This window comes from Marmota marmota, unplaced genomic scaffold (genome assembly GCF_001458135.2).
Source record: "Marmota marmota marmota unplaced genomic scaffold, marMar, whole genome shotgun sequence".
Classification (NCBI taxonomy): domain Eukaryota; kingdom Metazoa; phylum Chordata; class Mammalia; order Rodentia; family Sciuridae; genus Marmota; species Marmota marmota.
Window position 1 is genome coordinate 858,274 of NW_026000261.1, and position 19,276 is coordinate 877,549.

The window sequence follows — 19,276 nt, forward strand, 5'->3', positions numbered from 1 at the left end:
CAGAGCCCCTCTTTTATACTCTTTTGCTTTCACCCACCAAATTGTTTATCCTTAAGATCAGATCAAAATGAATAGTGCCATTTCTTTGAAAGAGAAGTCATCTAACAATGAATTGAAATTTGGCAGAGAAACGTAATAGAAAGGAGGAACAGTTATGCTGAGAGTCATAAAAATTTTTAATAACCTCCAGGTGAGAAAACCTTGTCTTCAGAGTTGGGAAAACTTCCAAAAAGAACTTGCAACCAAGGCTGAATTATAAATCAGTGTTCAGACTGGTTAATAGCAAAATTGAAGTGTAGTTCCTAGGAAGAATCCTTTTTATTGTGTTTTTGGCTAACAGACTCTAAAGAAAATCCTAGAAGATTAGTTCCAATCATGCCTTGAGCAACAAGGTCATGAATGAAATTATGGTGTGTACCCTCAGGGTATCTACTTTGAAAAACAGCTCTACTTTGACTCCAAACTTATCTTGGTTCTCTTGAACTTTGTCCTCTCACTTATGCCCTCTCTCCCAGCATTACACTCTAATTTTGGCACCTGCAATCTTACCACTCTTTTAAGGATAATTATAGCTGCTTTATTTTGAGCAATTAACATGTGTCTAATGTGTGCAAAGCAGTTTAATTATATCAATTAATGCTCACAACACGGCTATAGGTACTTTTGTCTTTAATTTTTTTTTTGGTGGGGGGTACTGGGGATTGAATCCAGAGTCACCTAACCACTGAACCACATCCCCAGCCCTTCTTATTTTTTATTTACAGAAAGGGTCTCGCTAAATTGCTTAGGGCCTTGCTAAATTGCTGAGGCTGGCCTCCAACTCACAATCCTCACAATCCTCCTGCCTCAGCCTCCTGAGCTTCTGGGATTACAGGTGTGCACCACCATGCCCAGACTTATCTTTAAATTTTTCAATATAAGAAGCTTAAATCTTGGGAAGTTTAAATGACCTGCTGGTCATTCTACTTAGTAAGAGGTTGCAGGCTCCAAGGTCTTGATCCCTAATGGCCTTAAAGTCTAAAACACAGTTTGTTTAAGCTATTCAGTCTTCCTTTCTCTTGGACCCATCCTTGATGGCCTTAGGTTTCTTGAGAGTGGGCTTCTTCCAATTGTCCAACATATTGCACAGATTTTCGAGAAAGACTCTTTAGAAAGAAAAACCCCAAGAACAGGAATTTAAATGGATCTTCCACATGGAAACAAGAGCTCTTAACCTCAGTGCTCTTCACATTGAAAATCTCTCTTGGTAGCACTATTGAACAATAATAGCTTCTTTTGGCAGGGGGTACCAGGGATGGAACTCAAGAGCACTCAACCACTGAGCCACATCCCCAGCCCTATTTGTCTTTTATTTAGAGGCAGGGTCTCACTGAGTTGCTTAGCACCTTGCTTTTGCTGAGGCTGGCTTTGAACTCATGATCCTCCTAACTCAGCCTCCTGAGCTGCTGGGATTACAGGTGTATGGCACTGCACGTGGCTCCATTAATAGCTTCTTGACTCTAGAGGCTTTATGAAATTTGCAATGTGCAAATATCACACCATATGTTTGTGCATGCTGCTTATTTAATCACAACATTAGCAAATTGATTATGAATATTAAAAGTCATAAAACAAGTAGAAATAATATATTAAATGTTTTGCTCTCTTTAAAAAGTCTTTCTAAGGAGATAACAAATTTATAAATGATGTAAGCAGACAAGCAGGCTTGGAACCCACAGTTTATTCTCTACATCTATTGTTGAAAGCAGAGACCAGATAGCATTTACTTCTTTATATTGTCCAAAATTAAAAGCCAGTGCTTGCACACAGCAACGCAGTGCTTACTGAGCAAAGTAGTTGCTTATTTATGGTTCCACCTATGGAGGATCGGTTGGTTCAAAATGATAAAGAAACCTCATGCTGGGACTAGGGAAATGGCTCAAGCAGTAAACTTGCTCGCCTGGCATGCGCGGGGTGCTGGGTTCGATCCTCAGCACCACATAAAAATAAAATAAAGATGTTGTGTCCACCAAAAACTAAAAAAATAAATATTAAAAAAAAAAGAAACCTCATGCTTTGAGTATAGACCTTGCTGCTCTGCCACTGAGGCCTATTTTCAAATGGACAAGTTTTCTTCTCCCTCTCTCTCTCCTTAACCTGGGGGCAGGAAACAGGATTAATTTTTTTGCCATTCTAGGCTGAGTTATCTGTCTTTGATCATACACCCACCACAGGAACCAAGTAATTCAGAATTCAGAGATGCTGCCAGAAGATCTAAGAAAGGGCTAGCTCCCAAATTAACAAGTGAATCACAAGCCCCCAATAAGGAACGCCTAGACTGNCCCCCATTGAACACCTGGAATGAATCACTTCTTTAAAAGGAAGTGTTCTCCCTGATGGGCAGAATCACAGTTTCTGGGGTCCCTTGTGTTTCTCCTTTGTTGGCAAAGCAGTAAAACTTCTTTATCCTTTTTCTCAAAATTGTGTTCTCATTATTGGATTGGTGTGGGCGTGGGGGGGTGTGGAGTGCAGGGACTGAGATTTTGGTAACAATAACTTTTTGCTGTAACATGGTAATAACTTAATTTGTATTCTATATTCTCCTCTAAATGAAGGAGAAACAAGGCAACCAACTCCTCTATTCCTACTCCCTTGAAATGACTTGTAAGGTCTCCAGAGATGTGGAAGTGTATGCTCTTTGCTGATGTCAAAATGCAAATGTAGCCAACTTGTGTAACAGTGGCCCACTACCTTTGCTGCTCTACCACTGCAACTTATTCTTAAAATGGACGTTTCTTTTTCTTCCTCTCTCCCTGCTCCTCCCTAATCTCTCCCCCTCCCTAATCTCAGGGGAAACAGGACTACCTTTCTTCCCCATCCTAGCCACAGTTATCTGTCCCTGAGCACACACTCACCATAGGAATGAAGTAATCCAGACTTTGGGGATGGCACCAGAAGGTCTCAGAAATGACTGACTCCAAAATTAACAAGTGAATTACAACTCCAGACAGAGAACACATGGAATATAGCCTTTGAGTCACCTCTTTCAAAGCCTCTAGGTTCCTGCTGATGGGCAAAATCACAGCCCCTTGGACAGAAGTCCCCTGTGTTTCTCCTTTGCTAGAAAAGCAATAAAACTTCTTTTTCCTTTTTCTTAAAACTGTATCCGTGTTATTGGATTGACATCAGGGACAAGGACCGAGATTTTGGTAACATTTTACCTATGAAAGCAAAGCAATTGAAATATTGAGATCCAGAATTATAGTTTGATCAACACTGAAGACTCTGGATTCAAATTCCTTGTCTTCAAATATTTTATTGGTCCTTTGCCAATCTTGTAACCTTAGGTAACTTACTTACCCTCTCAGAGCTTCAGCTTCAGTTTTCTCTACTACAGTATTGGGGCTAATGTTAGTTCCTACTTATACAATGGTTGTGAGAATTAAATGAAGTAGTGAACATAATGCACTTAAACAGGTTTTTTTTTTTTTCAAATAAGTTGTGATGACTTTTTTATTTGCATATCTTTTTTATTTTTATTTATTTATTTTTTGGTACTGGGGATTGAACTCAGGGGCACTCCACCACTGAGCCACATCCCTAACCCTATTTTGTATTTTATTTAGAGACAGGGTCTCACTGAGTTGCTTCATTGCCTTGCTTTTGCTGAGGCTGGCTTTGAACTCCTCCTGTATCCTCCTGTATCAGCCTCCTGAGCTGCTGGGATTTCAGGCATGCACGGCTTTATTTGCATATCTTTTGTAACCAATGAAGAATTTTCTACATAATTCTAAATTTCCATATAATTCTGATCCCATTCCTTAAGATATACACTTTGGTAAATTAAACAATCTCTCATAGAAGCCACATTTCCTACATAGTGACAGCAAGACTTGACAAACTATTGTTGAGTTAGAGGTTTCCAATTGCTGGTACTTGACTATGTTTTCACTAGTCTGTGAAAAGTGGGGAAAACAAAATGGTATGACTGACAATTGTCATTTTGTTACCAAAAGCTCAGTCCTTTTCCCTGATGCCAGTCCAATAATGAGAACACAGTTTTGAGAAAACAGAAAAAAGAGGTTTTATTGTTTTGCTAACAAAGAGTAGCACAGGGGATTCCTGTCCAGAAGCTGTGATTCTGCCCACCCAGAATAACAAAGGGCCTTAGCTTTATTTTTAAAGCAGTACTGAGAATTAGAACCCAGAACCTTGAGTGTGCTACGTAAGCACTCTACCACTGAGATACATACCAGCTCCCAGGAAGAAGCTATGCAAAGACTACATTTTGGGTGTTCTCTTCGGTGGGGATTGTGATTCACTTGTTAATTTGGAAAAGGGACAAGAAGAAAAAATATTCTTTTAAGATAAGCCTCAATGGCCATAACAGCAAGGGTTATATTCAGAGCATGAAGTGGACCACTCTTACAATTTCTTGAGAAGGATTGCCCTTTAGACAGATTATTTCATTCTGTGAATAATAGGAAGTTCCGTGGTCCATTTTCAGGATATAGTATTTAGCCTTAATTGGGATGTAAGATCCAGTCATAGCCATTTTGAGATCCAATTGCAGCCATTTTAACTAGTCTTTTCCTTCACCCACCCCAATTTTTAAATTAGACAATTGTGTAAATGGTAACAACAAATTCCTCCTATCAGAGCAAGGGGACAGTGTTGCATTAGGGATAAAAGAGGCAGACTGCCTGCCCAAGTGTGTTTGTTCTGTACCACTCTTGTCATGCCAAGCTACCAAACACTTGTTTGATTCCTTGCAGCACCCTGGTATTTCTAACAATTTCTACATTTGTGGGACTTAAGGAAATGACATAATGGCTTGATAAATGATTTTTAAAAATCCCTATAAAGATGCTTCTTAACCTAAAAGGGGTAGAAGTCCCATCCCAAGAAAGCTATTATAAATTGAAAATATCTTAAATTGAGAATACATTAACACACCTCATCTACCAAACATCATAGCTTATCCTGGCCTAAGTTAAATGTATTCAAAACACTTACATTAGCCTATGGTTGGGCGAAATCACCTAATGCAAAACGTATTTCATAATAAAGTTTAAATAGTCATTTATTGAAGTCATTTATTGAAGAGAATACTGAAAGTGAAATGTTTTTTACTGCATGTATATTGCTTTTCCAACATTGCAAAGTTGAAAATTATAAAAGTCAGGGATCCTCTGCATTTAGAAATTTTAAATGTGTTAAACCTATATCAGAACTCTGAGGTTTTGAAATTTTACTGCTCTGTGAAACACAAAGTTTAAGAACCACCATGCTAGAGGCCTATGATCACTGTGCGATTCACCTAAAGCTAAAACATCAAAGCCAACGTTCTTATTTCCTTTGGCTTCCCTACTAGTGCAAATACACATTTCTTCCAGCTGTCTTGTGAATGTGGTTTTGGTTTTCAGTTGACAGATTTCTTGAAACAGCTGCTCTCTTGACATTAAACAGAACAAAAGACTTTGCTCAGACCTTTGACAAGAGGCAAGATTTACAACAATGGTGACAGTGATCTCTAGTTGTCATGGTTTTTCTTTTCTCTTTTTCTTTTTTTTGTACTGGGAATTGGACCCAGGGGCACTTAACCATTAAGTCACATTTCCACCTCCCTTTTTATTTTTCATTTTGAGACAGGGTCTTGTTAATTTGCTTAGGGCCTTGTTAAGTTGCTGAGGCTGGCTTTGAACTTGCCATCCTTCTGCCTCAGCCTCCTGGGCCTCTGGGATTATAGGCATGTACCATTGTACCTGGCTTTTTTAGGAGTTTTTATGTACTTCATGAATAACAAAAGGATTCACTGTACTTTTAGTAGTTAAACAAGGGATGAAAATATTAGAGTGGGCTTTTGATTCTTTATTTAACGTTTGCATGCTAATTCTATCCAAAAAAAGGAGACACCTTGTAGTGCACTGAAGTTTCATGTAAGGCACTTAAAATGTTTTGTGGGTTGGGATATGACTTAGTGGAAGAATGTTTGCCTAGTATGTGTAAAGTCCCAGCACACACACACACACACACACACACACACATACAGCCTCCAAATTGATTAAAGAATTAGATAAATGCAAAATATTATTAGATAGTACCCACATGAAAATGACTTCCTCTACTTTTCCATTTGCCTCTTTTATGGTTTTAATATTACATGGGTATACCTTTCCATGTGCAAGACAAAAAAACCTAGCAGTTTATTTGGATACCAAAACACTGTTGTTATGACATCATGCTTAATTATGACAATTATGCTTGAAATTGCACTAAAATATTGGAGCTGGTACTCCCCCACCCTATCCCCACCCAGTGTTAGGGATTGAGCCTTATTTCATTTTCTTTCCCTTCTTCTTTCTTTTTTTTCTATTTATTTATTTATTTTTGTGTGTGTGGTATGGGGATGGAACCCAGGGGAGCTCTACCTCTGAGCTCCATCCCTATCCCTTTTTATTCTTTATTTTGCGATAGAATCTCCCTAAGTTGTCACACTGATCTCAAACTTGTGAACCTCCAGCACAGCCTCCAGACTCTGGGATTATAGGCATGTACCACCATGCTCAGCTTGGTTCTTTCTTTCTTCTTCTTTTTTTTAATATTTATTTTTTAGTTGTAGTTGGACACATACCTTTATTTTATTTATTTATTTTTATGTGGTGCTGAGGATCGAACCCAGGGCCTCACATGTGCTAGGTGAGCGCTCTGCTGCTGAGCCACAACCCCAGCCTCCCTAGCTTGTTTCTTAATGATAGGTTAATAAACAACATTTTCTTAGAAATTTATGGACTTTCCCCTAAAATCATTAAATGAGTATCATGTATGTAAAATATAAAAGAAAAAAAATGTGCCAAAGACAGTAAAATCACTCACTATATTTGAAAATGAAAAATCACTATATAAACCAAGCTTGCTTTTTATCTGATTTCCACTGGGTGTCAGCAATGTATGATTTTCCACCCACAGTCTCTTAGAGTAATAGTCCTAGAGCTTATTTTTTGTTAGCATTTTTTTATTAGTGATTTTTATTATTGAACTACTCTTTAGCTATCTATTAGTAACCATTTTATTCTCTGGCTAATGATGCTTCATAACACAACATTATGAGATACATAAGAAATGACATTTTCTTATAATTTCATAAAGTATGACAATGAAAACCTCAAGAAGGTAAAAATAAAAGCATAATCAAGCTGTTTTCATTGTTGTTGTTGATTTAAGCCATCTAAATGCTAGATTGAACAGGATTGCTTAGAAAACACATTAAAGAAGCTATTCATATACTGGGTGCAGTAGCACACATCTGTAACCCCAGCTTTTCCAGAGGCTGAGGCAGGAGGATTGCAAGTTCAATAGCAATTTAGGAAGGCCCTAAGCAACTCATCAAGACTCTGCCTCAAAATAAAAATGAGCCGGCCATGATGGCACATGCCTGTAATCGCAGAAGCTCAGGAGGCTGAGGCAGGAGGATGGTGAGTTCAAAGCCAGCCTCAGCAACTGTGAGGCAGTAAGCAACTCAGTGAGACCCTGTCTCTAAATAAAATACAAAATAGGGTTGGGGATGTGGCTCAGTGGGCGAGTGCCCCTGAGTTCAATCTCCCATACCTCTCCCCGCCCCCCACAAAAAAATAAATAAGGTAAAATGAAGTAAAAAATGAAAAGTCTGGGGATGCAGTCAGTTGCAGACCCTGGGTTTGACCCCCCAACACCACCGCCCAAAAGAGAAGCCATTCATTGATTCAACCGCACGTTTAATACATGTTTGTTGAGTGTATGAGTGTTGGGAATTGTTCATGTGCAGGGGAAAAAGTAGTAAACAAGATAGTCATCATCCCTTCAATTTGTTCAGATTTTTACATAAGTAAAATCACAATTATTGGGAATGTTTTGATTTTTTAAGATGGGTTCTCGCTCTTTTGCCCAGACTGGTCTCAAACCTTACTTTGTGTGTCCAAAAGTGCCATATAAAAGCACAAGGCATACTGCACATGGATCTTAATAAAGCTCTCGCTGACTTGCTTCTTAGCTTTTGGTTAAGTTCCCAGTTATCTTGGGACTTCCTGTCCTCACTACGAACCTCTCTGGAACCTATAAATAATAAATTTCATTTGCTTCATGAATTTTGAGTTTACCTTCTCATTGTGTCTCACCTAATTAATATACCTGAAACTAACCTTCTCCTGGTCAGGGATCTCCTAGAGAGTGGCTATCTTGGCTTATGGCCACTCTCAACATAGAGAATGCAAAACCAAATTTGAAAGAAACCATAAGAAGAAAACTCACAGGCTGAGGATATAGCTCAGTTGGTAGAGAGCTTGCCTCACATGCACAAGGCCCTAGGTTCAATCCCCAGCACTACCAAAAGAAAAAAAAAAAGAAGAAGGAAACTCACAACACTTGGGAATACTGAGTCTGAGGAATAGAGAAGATGAGGAGGAGGTGGAGGAAAGGCAGGGATAGGAGGAGGAGGAGGAGGGGGAGAACTATGACTATTAGAGGACATGGCCTTAGACACTTGCATGACCCAATGAAGCCTATCAACATATGCATAAGGGCAGTACTAGAGGACAAGAAGAGAGAGAGAGAAAAAAACAAATTACTCAAGAAATAATGGGCGCAGTGGTGCAGGTCTATAATCCCAGTGTCTGGAGAGGCTGAGGCAGCCTCAGAAATTTATCGAGGTGCTAAGCAACTCAATGAGACTCTGTCTCTAAATAAAATACAGAAAAGAGCTGGGGACGTGGCTCAGTGGTTAAGTACCCTTGAGTTCAATCCCCAGTACCCTCCCCCAAAAGAAAGTGATGAAACACATTTTGTACCAACGCAAAAGGCTCAACAAACTCCAAAGAGGATAAACTCAAAGAAATTCATACCTAAAACTTAACTGAACTGTTGAAAAACCAAAGATAATGAATTTCGAAAGTGACAAGAGAAAAGTGGCATAGAAGAGATTCTTGTTAATATTAACAACTGATTTCTCTTAAGAAACAATGGAGGCTAGCAGGAAGTCAGATGACACAGTGTGCTGAAAGAAGAAACTGTCCACTAAGAATTCTATAACTGACAAAACTGTCCTTCAAAAATTAAGGGAAAATTAAGACGTTCCCACATAAGGAAAAAACAGTACTAACTCCTTAGACTTGATCTATGGGAAATAGAAGGGTAGTCTTTCTGGTGGAAGTTAGGGGACACTAGACAGTAACTCAAATCTATACAAAGAAATAAAGAGACCAACAAAGGTAACTATAAAGATAAATATAAATAATAGAGTAAATGTCATTTTTTTGTTGTTTGTAGCTTTTTAAAAATCTTTTCTGATTTAAGACAACTATAAAATCAATAATTATATAACTATGGGGGGCAAAAAACTTTTGTAGATGTGGTTTATATGACAATAACAGCACAAAATAGGGGGAAAATGGATCTCTATTAGGGCAACATATTGTATTCTGATGAAGTTAACATGGTATTTATATGACTATTATAATTAATAATATATAATTATATATGTATAATTATAATTAAGATTATAAATTAAGTTGTTAATTATAATATCCAGGGCACCCACTAAAAGTATAACTAAAATAAATTATAATAAACAAGGGAATTAAAATGGTATTCTACAAGCACAGTGGCACATGGCTGTAATTCCAGCGGCTCAGGAGGCCTTGAGACAGGAGGATCACAATTTCAAAGCCAGCCTCAGCAACAGTGAGGTGCTGAGCAATTTAGTGAGACTCTGTCTCTAAATAAAATACAAAATTGGGCTGGGGATGTGGCTCAGTGGTCAAGTGCCCCTGAGTTCAATCCCTGGTAGCAGCACCCCACCCCACCCAAAAGAAAGTGGTACTCTAGAAACTGTCTATTTAACATATGAAAAAGTTAGTAATGGAGGAATAGAGAGAGGTAAAATGACATAAGACAGAAAAAAAATGGCAAATGGCACCTATATATCTCACCTCATCAATAATTACATTAAATGCACATAGATAAGAACAATTTACACATTGACTGAGATTGACAGAATGGATTAAAAAATTATCTAAGTCTGTGTCTATAAGAGACACTTTTAAGATTCACAAATGTAAGTAGGTTAAAAAGCAATTGAGTGGGAAAAGATATATTATTTAAACTGTCAGACAGTGGGAGTTGCTATATTAATGTCAGACAGAATATACTTGGGGTAAACATTATCCCTCCAAAATTCACATCCAAGCAAAATTTTTGAGTGTGGTCTTATTTGGAAATTGCAACTTTGGAGATAATAACCATACCAAATGGACCAACATGATGACCAAATGTACTGTGGTGTTTTGAATGAGATTCTGGAACAGAAAAATAACATTAGATAAAAACTGAGGAAATCAGAATAAAAACATGGATGTAAGTAAAAATCTATATTGTTTCATTAGTTGTAACAAATATCCCACACTAACTTAAGATTGTAGAACAGCCTTAGATTTACAGAAAATTTGCAAATATGGTCAAATGTTCCCATATACCCATACCCAGTTTCCCCTATTATTAACATCTCAAGTCATGATGATACATTTGTTACAGTTAACGAACATACATTATTATTAAAGAAAAGTCATACTTTATTCAAACTTCTTATTTTTACTTAATGTCCCTTTTCTGTTCCAGGATCCCATTCAGAACACCACATTATGAACTACATATTATCATTTAGTCATCATGTCTGCTTAAGTTCCTCTAGGCTATTGACAATTTCAATGTGGTTTTGAGAAATTTTTATGTATGTGGAAATTTACTTTTCTTTTAACACTGGTGATGTCTTTGAAATGAATCAACACAATCTGATTACCCTTTGCAGGATTGTTTCCCAAGTTTGACTGATTATCAGAAACATGAAAAGAGTTTTTTGAAATACAAATTCCTGAGCCCCACCCAATCCTAGTAAGTGAATATGTCCTGGGCTGAGTGATTAGTGTAGAAATCTATTTTGTTGTTGTTTTTGTTCTTTTTAAAACAAAATTTCCCTGTGGTTATGAGGACATTGATCCTGCACAGGGTGTAGACAGGTCTTTGGGATTCATCTCTCTGGAGCATTTCAGTTGTTCTTCTCATTGTCAATACCTAAATAGCCAGGAGAGTTCTGTAGAGGCTTGCAGCTTGCTTACAATGATATAAGATTCTTGCTGGATAAAAGGGACAACTACTTTAATTCCTTCCATACCTATGAATGGAACCTCCATCAATTCCTACATAATAGTGTATCTGTCCATAGAGGAAAGAAATAATTCAGTCTTTCAACTAAGTTGTGATCAGTGTTGTCAGACAGAGAAGTGTTTTCCTGTCATTCAGCAATAGTGTGAAATGGTAGATGAGCCATGGGGGAGAAATTGACTTATGTAGTGAGCAATGTCGAAGGTGCAGAACCTTGAAAATAAAGTATTGTTTAGGCAAGTTCCTAACCAACTTAATGCTTGAAAAGAAACACGCATGAGCTGTCTATCCAAACTGTTCTTCAGACAAAATAAGATTTGTGTCAAACAGCTTTGGCAAGTACAAACACATAAGATAAGCCAATTTAAACTAAGGCCTCCAGGATCTCCCTTCTCTGTTCAGTCACAATCATTCCTTTTAGGGAGGGGAAGTTAGTTTACATTTGGGAATATATTAATTTGAGGACCAGAATAATTCCCCCGAAGAATTAAACCAAGAAAATAAATTCATCTCTAATGACAGATTATACTACAATAATTTCTCTTCTTCATTTTCCTTTTTCAGTTTCTGTTTTTGCATTGAAAAGTTGAAAGACAATTTTAAAGTCATAATTGTTAGAACTTGCCAAGATTGTAATATCTGTATTTTCTCCTTTAAGACTTTGTCTCCCCGGTATCAAGAATTTAAAAAATCAGGGCTGGGGCTGTAGCTCAGTGGCAGAGAGCTTGCCTGACATGTGTGAGGCACTGAGTTTGATCCTTAGCACCACATAAAAAATAAACAAATAAAATAAAGCCATTAAAAATAATTTTAAAAATCAAAGCATGAAATAGAATATTGATCTATAAATGTAAACCAAGAACTAATCAAATTATGAGAAAGTTGGAAAAATTCTCCATTCTCCATATTTGTGTACAACTCTCCCTTAATTGAACTGTATACCTCGATCTCTGCTCTGAACAATTATTTGTTCTAGAATCTATTTCCTTGCTCTATTTTATATCAAAACAAGTTGTCTGTCCTTGATATCTTTGCCCTTTCCTTTCAGAGAAGGTTAGGTAAATTTGAGGCACTGGAATATTGAAGGGTGTGAGAAAGAAATAAATAAGAGTTTCTTTTTCTCTGCTTCCTGGAACACCCCCATCAATGGCTGATTGCCTCCTGTGGCTTCATCTCCCATTGAATGGTCTCCTCTTCTATGGTACTAGCTCTGGCCTTGATTCTAGGTCTGGTCCTGCAATATTGTCCCAGCTTCTGGGCTCTGGCAATAATAGTTCCTCACTCCATAGGAGTAAGCATGGCTTCCGGTCATCTCTGAGTTGCCTCACTTTCCCCTCTTTGACTTCTTAGCACATCCATCTCCCAACAAAGCTCGGTATTAAATTGCTTTAATTTGAAAGACCAGGAGGGGTCCCTTATTCCTGGTTGAGCTGTGATATAATCAGATTCACAGTCTCTTGGTTAATGTTAGAAAAACAATGAAAAATTCTTTCCCTCAAAATAATTATTGCTAGGTACTATGGCTCACGCCTGTAATCCCAGCAGCTCAGGAGACCAAGGCAGGAGGATTGTGAGTTCAAAGCCAGCCTCAGCAAAAAGCGAGGCGCTAAGCAACTCAGTGAGACCCTGTCTCTAAATAAAATACAAATAGGGCTGAGGATGTGGCTCAGTGGTTGAGTGTCCCTGAGTTCAATCTCTGCTACCCACCGTCCGAAGAAAAGATTATTAATAATAAGGAGAATCCTGACTAAATGGTTGTGGAAACCACACAAAATACATCCTCAAATTATGAGGATACAGATAGAAGTATGTGCATTGAAGCATTATTTTAACATCAACAACAACAAAATAGTAACAAACTTAAATGATGTTCAATTAGGGAAATGCTTACATTATGGCTTATTCATACTATGGAATATTATGAAGACATTATAAAGAATGGGATTTATATTTATATACTGAAGTGAAGAGCTTTTTAAAACTTTGTGAAGAGCAAAACACAAAAGCAGAGATCCAGCTATGTTTTAAAACATCTATATGTGTGTTTGTGTGTGTATGTGTATTTGTATGTATACAGATGTTATATAGTTGTATACACATGTTCATTAAAAATGTTTAAATCAAATTTTTAAAAATTTTTGTTAGAGCTTTATAGTTATACATGGAAATTGGGTTCATACCAACATAAGCATGCATAAATGGAATTCCATGTCCTTTCCTGATCCCTCCCTTATTTCTCTCCTTTTCCCTCCTGCCTTCCCTCCCCTCCCCCATTCTCCTTCCTTACTCTGCTAGACTTCCTTTCACTCTTCTATTTATTCGTATTTGATTGGTTCTTTTTACTTATTCATAAAGGTGAAATTCCCTATGGTATATTTTTATATGCATATATAACAATTTTTTAAGAATTCATTCCACATCACCTCCCCTTTCCGGTCTCTTCACTCCGCCTCTTGATCTCCTTCTTCTACACTACTGATCTTCCCTATATCTTTATGTTGCCTATCCTTCCCTCCCCCTTTCCTTTATTTTATTCTGGCTTGTACATATGAGAGAAAACATTCAACCTTTGATTTTCTGAGTCTGTCTTATTTCACTCAGCATGATGTTCTCCATTTTCATCCATCAAATCAAATTATTCTCTTATCTCTGAGATAAGTGTTCATCATCTCAGTGTAATATAGCAATATTCACTCAGTTAATCAATGTAGAATTATCTCACCCACATCCTGCATGGGTGATGGAAATGGGGGTCCCCTTGGTGGAATGGGCTGCTCATAAATAAAAGCTAGAAAAAATAGAATTACAAAAAAAACCACAGGACACAGAAAGTAGTTTCAAGAGGAGGGGCAGGATGGGCAAGCTGAGCAGATGGATAGAGCTTCTAGACTATGGCCAAATGGAGCTTGTGTCTGCTTTATTTATAACAGGAAACATCAAAGGCCTTCCATAGAATGTTCTTCATCAGATAAGGTTAAAAGCGGGCTATCCAATTCCCAAAGGGTTATGCCCATCTCCAGAGAGACTATGAGGGATCTTCCTAGTAGAGCAGAGATAAAGGTCATGTGCATTGGGCAATCTATCAGGAGAACCACATATAGATTGCAATGCCAAACCTAAATCTTCCTGGCTACCATACGGAGAGAAGGTCCTCATATATTTCACAGGTGGCTTTCCGCAGAATTATTCTCTTGTCTCCTGTATTTCCCACCCAATATTCAATGCATTAACAGATCTTGTTGGATCCACCTTGCAAACTATATTCTGAATCCAACCACTTCTCACTATTATTAAATTGTTTCCCTCTGGAAATGGCCTGCATTCTCCCTTGAGTGTGTATTTCTTACTTTACCCCCTAAATTTCTCTTCCCTAAGATAGTTCACATTCTCCCTGAAGTGTGTATCTGTTCTTCTAAATAAATCTCCTAAATAAATCTGTTTCTTAAAAACAAACAAATAAACAACAACAACCAAAAAAAAAAAAAAAAAAAAACAGCAAAGTAATTACACTAACCCCTAACTGGTATCCTTGCCTCCTCACATTCTATTCAACACAGAAACTAAAATCATGTTTTAAAATCAGTTCTTATCATTCTCTTGTTCAAAACCTTCAAATCCAGAGACTTTATATGATCTTGTCACTTGTTACTTCTCCAACTTTTTCTCCTGATACTCTCTGGCTGAAATACTGTTCCCCAAATATATTTACATCATTCTCTCTCTCATGTTGTTTAGGTCTTTGCTAAAATATGACTTGTCAGGGAGAGAACTTCTTGACCACTCCATTTAAAAACCAAAATATACACCAGGGCAGTCATTTGTTTTGTTCCTTTTTTTTTCTCCACTAGAATGAAATGAGAGCAGGGGCTTTCTTTTATTCCCTTACACATCCTATGTATTTAACATATTTGTAGATCAATGGGAATGATTAGACAGACATTTTGCATGCACTTTGGCAATGTCTTAAACATTTTTATTAGAGCTTTATAGTTATACATAGAAGTTGGGTTCATCAGAAAGAACTTGCATCACAGGGTTAATAGGTTGTCTTGAATGGAGTGGTAGGTGTGGCTTGAGAAGAATTTTTTTTTAATAATGCAGTGTGTCACAACCTTCTCATCTTTCTTGATCATTAATTAAAGAGATATTGGAGGAGGGATAATTGGGTATAATGAAAAGACAGACACACATAGGGAGAAAAAGCTGGGATCAGGTAGGTAGCCAAGCCCTGGTGAGGCTTAACAGACTCCAGAGCTAGCTCAGCAAGTTTATTATATAGGTTTCATTGAAAGGTTATTTGTGCCAGACTTGGTGGTGCATAACTGTAACTCCAGCTGCTACGGAGGTTGAGACAGGAGGATGGTGAGTTCAAAGCCAGCCTCAGCAAAAGTGAGGTGCTAATAAGCAACTCAGTGAGACACTCTCTCTAAATAAAATACAAAATAGGGCTGGGGATATGGCTCAGTGGTTGAGTATCCTTGAGTTTGATCCCCATTACCCGCCCTCCCAAAAAAGGTTATTTGTGGGAAAGTTTTGGCAAAGCAGTCTGAAGAATGCAGGACTGGCGGAGACATTAGGAGACATTACTATCCCTGGAAGAAAGTGCCTAACTCAAGGCCTTGACAGAGCCAGGTTCCTTCCCAAGTAGCCATCCTGGCCAGTGTTACCCTAGCAACTGGAGCATCTTGACCTATACCTTCCAAGGCAGCTTCCAGTGCAAACACAGCCAGAAGAGTCAGACAGGCTGTGATTTAGATCACCACTCTCCACAGTAGTGATTAAAAGTGAGAGATCTGAGACGAGAACACTTCAATCACAAGGCAATTCAATATCAGGATACTGTCATCCTTACAAGGTATTAATATTTCATAGTAGCTTTTGCATTTTTCCTTAATAAAGAGTAGTATAATGCTATGGCTTAGAAGCTGACTTTCCCCCCAAAGCTTATGTGTTAAAAACTTGGTCTATAGTCTGGTGCTACTGTAAAGTGGTAGATCTCTGGGAGGTGGGGCCTAGTGGGAGGTCCTTAGGTCATTTGCGGGTGTACCCTGAAAATGTATTTCTCATAGGACTCCTTGGTAATTCTCTTGAAAATTATAAAAGTTATAAAAGCCTGAGTTTAAACTGGGCACAGTGGTACACACCTGTAATCCCAGCTATTCAGGAGGCTGGGACAGGATTCCAAGTTCAAGAGGCCAGTCTTGGCAACTTAATAAGACCCTGTGTTGAAATAAAAAGTAAAAGGGCTGGGGATATAGCTCAGTGGTAGAACTACCCAGAGTGACACAACAATTCCCAGAACTGAGGGAAAAAAAAAAAAAAAGCCTGAGTTTGGTCCCACCCAGCTCTCTTTGATCCTAGTTGGAAAAGACATCACCTGCTTGTCTGTGCATGTGCAACCACCATTGTTCTCTGGGCCATGAAGTAAAGCAACCAAGGGGTGGTAACTGAACCTGAATTATGCTATTTGGACTTTTGGCCTCCAAAACTGTGAGCTAAATAAAATTTTCTCTTTATAAAGTCAGCCACTTCAGGTATTTTGTTGTAATGAGGCAAGGTTGACTAATACATAGAATAATTAGACTCCATTTCTATGGAGTTGTGAAAGCTGAGAGGTTTTTCTCCTTTAAATTTTTTAATTGGTACGAGATAATTTGGGACTCATTGTCACATGTTTGTACACGCACATAACATAATTTGCTCAATTTCATTCCCAAGTACCTCACCTTTGCCCTCCCTTTCTCTCTTCCCTTGGTCCCCTTCCTCTACTCTATTGATCACCCTTTGATTTTCTTTTTATTCTTTCTTTCTTTCTTTTTTTTTAGTTTTAGGTGGACACAATATCTTTATTTCATCTTTATGTGGTGCTGAGGATCGAACCCAGTGCCTCACGCATGCTAGGCGAGCACTCTACCACTGAGCCACAATCCCAGCCCCACACCCTTTGATTTTCATGAGATACCACCTTTCTTTTCCTTTTTTCTCTCTAGTTTCCACATTTAAGAGATAACACATGACCTTTGATTTTCTGGGTCTAGCTTATTTCACTTAACATCATGTTCTCTGGTTCTATCCATTTACCAGCAAATGACATAATTTCATTCTTTAAGACTAAGTAAAACTCCATTGTGTATTTATGCCATATTTGTAATCCATTCATTTGTTGATAGACTCATAGGCTATTTCTGTAATTTGGCTATTGTGAATGGTGCTGCTATAAACATGGGTATACATACATTACTATAGTATGTTGATTTTAATTCTTTTGAAAAAAATGCCAAGGAGTGGGATAGCTGGGTCCTATGGTGGGTCCATTCCTAGTTTTATGAGGGACCCCTATACTGATTTTCATAGTGGTTGTACTAAATTTACAATCCCACCAACAGTGCAAAATAATCCTTTTTCCCCCACATCCTTGCTAGCATTTATATATATATATCTTCCCCCTTTGGTACTGGGGACTGAACAAGGGGCATTCTACCATTGACCTGTATCCTCAACCCTTTTTATTTATTTTTTATTTTGAAACAGGGTCTTGCTAAGTTGTCAAGGCTAGTTACAAACTTGTGACTCCCCTATCTCAGCCTCCCACGTAGCTGGGATTGCAGGCATGCACCACTGCACCCAACTTATTATTTATATTCCTTTAAAAAATATTTTATAGTTGTAGATGGACACAATACCTTTATTTATCTTTATGTGGTGCTGAGGATTGAACTCAAGGCTTCACACATGCTAGGCAAGCACTCTACCACTGAGCCACAACCCCAGCCCTATTATTTATATTCTTGATGACTGCCCTTCTAATTGGACTGAGAAGAAAATAAAAAGAACACTTCTTAAAAATAAAACAGCAAGTTGACTAACTTTCAATAATAGAAAACTATATAGCATATCATATATTCATTATAGAAACATTACTGTTAGACTTCTATGACATAACATGTATAAATAGTTTATTTTTATTGCCAGATTTTATTACACTGTATGATTATACCAAAGTTTTTTTATCATCTACCTGTTGATAAACATTTAGAGTGTTTTCAGGTTTTGGCTATGACCAAGCTGCTACAAAAATTTGTACACAAGTCTTTGTATTGGAGTAAAATTGCTTGATTATATGGTAGTTTAACTTTTTGAGAAAAATGCTGAATTGTTTTTCTTAATTGTTGTATCATTTTACATTCCTGCAAGAAGTGTATGAGAGTTCTAATTGTTCCACAGCCTTGCTAAAAGTTGGTGTGCTTGGTGTTTTACATTTTAGCCATTCTGATAGGTATCTGGGGTATAGATTCTATTGTGATTTTTAACTTGCATTACATTAGCACCTATTAGTCATGTATATATCTTCTTTAATTAAGGTCTGTTTAAATTTTTTGTCTTTTTAAAAATTGGGTTGTTTTCTTATTGAGGTTTTAGAGTTCTTTATGTATTTTGGAATCAAGTCTTTCAACAGATTTGCAATTGGCAAACATATTTTCCAGTCTATAGCTGGTCTTTCCCTTCTCTTAACAGTGTTTTTCAGAGGCTGGGGTATAGCTCAGTGGCAGAGCATGGAAAATGACAAACCCCAAAATAGTGTAGCCTGGGGAGAAGGGATGAGGAAGAAGACAATACATTGATCCTTTCCCAATACATTCTTTCCAAGTGAGGAAACAGGCCCCAGGGAGTAGGTATCCATCAAGTCTGAAATATCTCTGGGAAGAGGCCAAAGCATTGATCTTTTTCTAAATGAATTCTTTCCCAGATACCAGCTACTGATGCAGACCCTCCATCTGGCCCAGTAAGATAAATCCCAGATACTGACCACTGACACCAGACCCCCTCCCATTTCTGCCAGTAAAACTGACCCCAAATTTCTGAGTGCCAAAACTGACATGCTCATTTATTAAGTCACCTCTCAGTGTAACCTATATAAGCCTATACTTCTCCTTTGGCTAGTGCCTCATTTTCCACCAGGAAAGTGGGTCCATCAGAGGTATCACTCCATTCCTAAAGAAAAAGCTGAGCTGACCCATGAAGTGTGCTCTGGCCTGGTCATTTTGTGCTAACAGTTTGAGCTTAGTATGTGTGAGGCCCTGGGTTCAAACCTCAGCACCAAAAAAAA